The sequence below is a fragment of the Cyrtonyx montezumae genome, unplaced genomic scaffold (genome assembly GCF_038088225.1).
Source record: "Cyrtonyx montezumae isolate F1298 unplaced genomic scaffold, pur_monq_1.0 scaffold_0, whole genome shotgun sequence".
In the NCBI taxonomy this organism is placed as follows: domain Eukaryota; kingdom Metazoa; phylum Chordata; class Aves; order Galliformes; family Odontophoridae; genus Cyrtonyx; species Cyrtonyx montezumae.
The window spans coordinates 1,540,497-1,546,987 of record NW_027071824.1 but is presented as its reverse complement, the minus strand read 5'-3'; positions in this window follow the sequence as shown (position 1 = coordinate 1,546,987).

The following is a 6,491-nucleotide window of genomic DNA, read 5'->3' as shown; positions in this document are numbered from 1 at the left end:
AAAAGAAAAAAGGTATCACATCCAGAAAGCAAAATCCTGCTTTAGTTGCCTTATCAAAGCAGGTCCAGGCCTGGCCTGGCATTTATAACTGTTAAGACAGCTTCCAGTCACTTACATTAAAACTCCGGTAGAGTTGCAGGGACACAGCTGCCAACCAGCGAAGACAGCTACTGCATCTTCATGCACATGACTGATGCTTTTTAATGCAATTCCACATCCTCAGCCCAGAAAGCTGTAGTTATTCTTAGAACATCATGAAGTCGGATACACTTAGTGGCTCAAAATAAAGCTACCTTACCACGTGAGCTTATACTCATCCAAAAATGTAACACATTAAGATTTTTTCAACAAATACACATACATCCTTTGCAACAGGTACACAGTATTTGTTTGCCAGGGAAAATTTACAGTTGGTTGTGCACATAGATAATGCAGCTCTGCACTTTTCAGTCATTAGGAATTTTATTTATTTTTTAAATGAAAAACAGCTTTTGGAGAGAACAGAAATCAATCCCTTCAGTGGAAGCACTCTCCAATGCACAGCATAAGATGTGACAGAACTTTGCAGTGTGCAGTCACCACAGCCCAGCACACACCTCTGGCACCACGCACAGTGCAAACAAACCAGGGAGGCTGCCACTTATTAATTATTAGTTCCTCATAATGCATCAAAACAAAGAAATGCAATGTAACAGAAGTACACCTGCAGCTCACTTCCTCCAACAGCCTTTGGCTTTAAGTGACCTGATGTTAGCTAAATTCTTCAGTCTTGCTGAAGGCATCTAGTTAAACATAGATAAAGCTCTGTTAAACCACAGCCACCATCCCCACTGCTGGCTTATAAATAACAGCTAGGAACACAATATTCTGCAGAGAGTGAGAAAAGCACTTAAGATTCAAAGGAGACTGCCAAGCATCTCTTTGGAAGAGTACTTCAGGAACTGAAGCAAGAAAACAGTGCCAACTGGAAGGTAGGGTTCAAAAACTGTCTAAAGAGAATGAGGTCACTACCTAAGAGAATTGCATATTTTGAACTGGTTTTGCAGATTTCATGGCATCTTCACTTCAAACGTTAAGGTTGCGTAGGGGTTTCCTCTTCCTAGACAGAGAAAGCATTAGTGGAAGGAGTTACTGGGAATGACTAGCAATACACACAGTTACACCATCAAGCATCCATCACACATCCACAGTGAATAAAATTTAAATGCAAACTGGCTTACACTGATATTTCTCTGTACTCTCAGCATGAAAAGTGGGGATACATCCGCTTAAAGTCTGCACAATCTATACTGAAAACCAGGTATTTATTCTAGAGCATAAAACAGTAAGCACTGCGTGACAGTGAAACACTGGTACACGCAACCGGATTCAGTAACATATCATGCTGGAAGTTTGCACAAAAATTACTGAAGAGATCTACACCATCTTGCTGTTGATCTTCCTTCCCCCCCCCCACGTTTTTACATCCATATCTACTTCAAAATGAGTTATGCTCTTCTTAACACTTCCCACATCAATCTTTCTATTTATGTTGATATGCCATATTCACACACCACGAGCCTGCCATGCCTTTATTGGTCATTATTTATCAATCATGCTTAAAAGTTCCTCTTCCCTCCCTTATCACTATGTTGTTCACATAGTGTGCTTTATAGATCCCCCCAAGAAAATGCCAAGCATGCTAAAAGCACAACTTCTTGCTGCAGCCCAGCCAGCATGCCCTGGGAAGCTACAGCCCCAGCACACCTCAGCTAGAGATGGTTCTGCTCCAACAGATACTTCTTCCTGCTGTTGGCCAGTTTGAGTTGAAATGTGGAGGAAATGGATAATAGTGGCAACAAAGGAATTAAGCTAAAAGTTTAATCTGCTGCTAAGATGCAACCATAGCCTTTCTGGCAGTATGAGCATAATCCACTAAGACAGCACTGCAAATGTCTCCCTAGCACATCTGACAGCAATATACAGACCAGCTGTGACACAGCTCCCCTTTCAAGGGGACAGCTCCTTACTTAATCGATCTGGTTTACTCCCTCTTAAAATCAGGAACATCTTCTGTCTGCTTAACGAGACATCAGCTGTCTTAACTCAAACCTTTGTGCAAAAGAAGAGCATCTTTCTTTACAGCAAGGAGTTCGCTCAGGTAAACAAGGCAAATACCACTGGTAAAAGTCAATGTGCAACTGAAATGTTCAGATAGGATTGTTTTTCCCTTCTGACCTAATCACAACTGTGTGGCAGTAACAGCCTCTCCCCTACCTACTGTTTTCTCATTTGTTTCCCTTAGATGGGAACTAGAGAATTACTAAGGGAGAATAGCATCACACGCTCTGCACCAGAATCTCTTTTCACTCAAGTTATATCTATTGAACCATCACAAATCCAGAAAGAAAAACCCACAGAGGACCGCAAAAGACAGAGGCATGACTTAAAAGCCAATGAAACATCACTACACATAAGTGTTTATGTATGTTATTTGACAAACAGAGAGAAGAAAAAAAAAAACACCATGAAATTTTGTCCAGAATCACTGTGTTCCTGTTGCAGGACTGGAGAAACAACACTGGTGATCTCTTGTGAAGCAGCAAAAATTCCACTGAGAAAGAATGAGTCAACTGAGATTTTCTCTCCTAACAGAAGTTTAACTGGAAATGTTAACTGCACTATATAGCGAAGCTACTCCAAGGTACCAGTGAGTACTGATGTGTTTCTCAAGAGTGCTGTGGAAAGCTGTTTTATCGAGTAATTCTTGACATAAGTGAAAGGCTCTGCTGTGACTTTCAAACGCCCCTGAGTTCCCTCCAAATCAACGCAGAAAGCATGACTCAACAGACTTTGATGCTATAACATGAATGGTTTTCAGTATCTCCTCAATCAGAGCTGAAGGAACTGAGCTCAGCCCTTCCAAGTCAGTCCCAAGATTCAACAGAAAATATTTTTCTTCATCAATCTGTGACTTCAGCATGAGACCTGAATCAAAGACAGCAGATTTATCCTATGAAAGAGGACAGTTTCTTACCACTTGGCACAGCAGCAGGTAAGTGGTCCTAACAAGCCCCAAGGAACATGTTTTGTGAAGTCACTCGGCAAGTCTGGGACTGCTAGGGTAGAAGAAGCCTGGAGTACCAATTACACAGACAGTTCTCTTTGCAGGGGCCACAAAACAGAATACTAAGAACAACCTGGGGGATCCACAAAAAGGTGTGCAGCACCATTTTTGGCCTCCCAACAGCACTGCAAAAACCAAAGTTCTAAGAAACCCTTCCAGGGCGAGGAGGGGCTCACGCTCTGTGCAGTTTATGGAGGGACGAATCCAAACCTTGAATACACTATCAGACACCAGCTAAACAGAGACGTGGCCTTCCATCGCCTTCATTTCCACTGTGCACCTTTTGCTTTTGTAGCCCGTGCTGAGCTTTGCTGTAAAGACCTGGAAACAGCACACCAACATAACGCAGTCATTTACCACCCAGGAAAAGAATCAAGGACCTCACTCCATTCATATCTCACATTTCTAAGTTGGATAGAAGGCAGCTTACTCCTAAGAGAAGTTGCAAAAGCACCAAGAAGGGGACATGATGCTTCCTCCTTTACAGGCAAGTATGCTGGTATTCTGTGTATATGTATGCTTGGGGTGGAGGGAGAAGGTTTAATGCCCAGGAAAGGGAGGAAACCATTTCCTTCCCACCAGCATACTGCAGCCAGAAGACCATCTGCAAGGAATCAGCAGCAGCCATCCAGCTTTTCCTGTTCAGTATGTGCTCAGCTGCTCAGAAGATGTACTACACAGCGTCACTATTTCCAGACCTGGGAGCCACCCCAATTCAGTTCTGTTCACTGCCTGCAAATGAGGGGCTGACAAATCAAGTAAAAAAAAATAATCAAGAAGCTGTAGTTGCACTATTATCAGGAAGTTAGTGTCACATTTCCTCTATTAAAGTAAAGCTTAAAGTAACTTTCAGAACCTGGCTGCATTTTTGCCTGCAGTATTCCACCTGTTCATTTTCATAGCACCAATTTCAAATTCTCACATTAAGAGACAGAAGCAGCTAAGTAATTAAGTAGTAGAACATAAAACAAACTAAGGCGTAGTTTGATACCACTCCCCCCTTAGAATTTACATCAAGAAATGGATGTGGTGGCAAAACAAAAAGTGACCTGCAGAGCACCAAACCACTCCACATCGAAAGGCAGTTCAGGAAACCCAGCATTTGAGAATGAACTTGAGAGTCATTCACATCGTCCAAATGCACTCACATGATGCTTCCTGGTAGCCACAAAACAACACTTGTGCCTTCAGCACACCTGACCTCAAGGGCTATTTCTTCAGCCATGACTGCTCGCTGAGAGCTCTCAAAGAAGAGCCATTTAGATCTGTGAGCTGCTTCACCACGTTAGCATGGAGATGCTTGCTGCTGTCCTCCAGGCTCCAGAGAAAGCCAGCACACTGTCTGCATGGGTACAAGACTGCAATACTCAAGGGGGACAAAAACCTGACATAGAGGTGACCGACACCAATGGTTCAAAGTTGTACTGTTTTGCCCAGCAGCCTCCATTTCCCCAGCTGCGTTTTGTACTTCCAGAAGTCCTCTGCTCAGCCCACAGTCACCACCATGGGAAGATCAATCTGAGTGCTTTCCCAAACACTTCTTCCAGCCACGTAAAAAGGAAGTTATCTGTTAATGTAAAGGTCCGTTTTCTCAAGAGTTTGAGGAGTCTTCAATGAGCAAGCTATAAGCTTCATTAATACCGATCAACAACTAATTACTAGTCAGGACATCAAACAAATAAAGCCATCTGATATATACACTGAAAAAATATATACACTGAATTTCATATACACTGAAAAAACTGAAAACTGAAATAAGATCATAAACACAACATTTACATGGAATTTCAGTAAAAATATCCATAGAATAAATCTGCAAAGCTTCAATATAAAAAAAAAAAAAGATAATTTTGTATAACATTTCAATGAAGAAAGCCCACAGAGCAAGTGTTACTCAGAATGGGTGCAGCATACACGTTATTTCCACGACTCGTACACACATCACACAAACCTCGAGGACAGCAGTTGTGAAAGCAGCATTTCTAGCCTCTTTAAAAAGTAACCTGCTGGATTTTTGGAGTGACTTGACTTCAAGCATTCGTATTCAGATCCAGTAGGGACTGGTTTTCAAAGTGGCACATATCTCATTTGAAATTCACATTGGTTCTCAAAAATCTTCAGTCATTCTGTACACAGAGCTCCAGTATGTACAGGAGCTCCCTTGCACTGCATGCTTTAAGGGCAGTGCTGTTATGAACAGCATTCACAGCAGTTCCTCCACATTTTGTCTATACTGAGATTGCACAAACTTCCACTAAAAAAACCAGAACAACCTTAACAGAGGACAGATGACAAAACATTCAGCTGGCACAAGATATTCACAGACTTCCAGAGAAACACAATGATTAAATGCTACAGTGATATCTAATAAGTACTATATCTGCAGGATTCCATTAAAATGTGTTTTAGTGGAAAGCAACTGATTCTGGAACACACACTGACATGGCACTCTTAGTGCACAGACTACACTTTGGCTTAACAGAAAGTCTTTTACAAAGCATACTACTACTACTTTGTTTGCCAGGCAACATTACAGTTCAACTTCTGCAATACCATGCTGGCATATTCTCTTGCAAATGTTAAACCAAGTTGGATATAAGATTTTTAGAACAGCAACTGCTACACAACCATTTAAGCACAACTTGTTGAACTCTTGAATAAGATACTGCTTTACATGTCAAAATACAGTCAAACCCAAGTTAACATAATTTCTATTTTATTCATAAAAAAAAACAGAACCAATGACATCCATGTTATGTTTTTTGAGAAGCCTTAGAAGCCTATTAGTGACTTGCAAATTTGCAAGAAAGATCTACAAAGAAATGTAATGCTGTCATTTGTTGCCTCCTTACTTAATCCCGTCACATCAGAGTGATCTTTAGTTTGGTTCACTATGATGGACATTCATTTTAAATAATACAAACATAACAGAGATATGCAAAAACAAGAGCTGTAAATAAAGACTCCAACAGTCATCAAACAACAGCTCTGGTCTTTCTCACAGCATCTCAGAAGCCCTGCATCCACCAGGACAACGTACCAACTTCATGAGGTTTTAATTTCTCTTTTTAAAAGAAAAAAATTCCAGGACACCATAATGGAATACAAATCTCATGAGAACATCTTATTCATACGTACATTCAAAAAGCCCAAAAATCTAATCCTGAGCACACACAAGATGTTACATCATTTAATACTTCATATTTTCAACCGTGTAAGACAAAGCCACTGGAAAGAATAAGGATACTCCGTATATTTTCAACTTTGAAGCATCTTTAAACAGTTAGAGAGGAATTTAGATGACTGGCTCTACATTATTAAGTAGAAAGTAATTGAATAAAGTTTAATACTTACACACACTTCTTTTTGACAAATATCAGGTCCT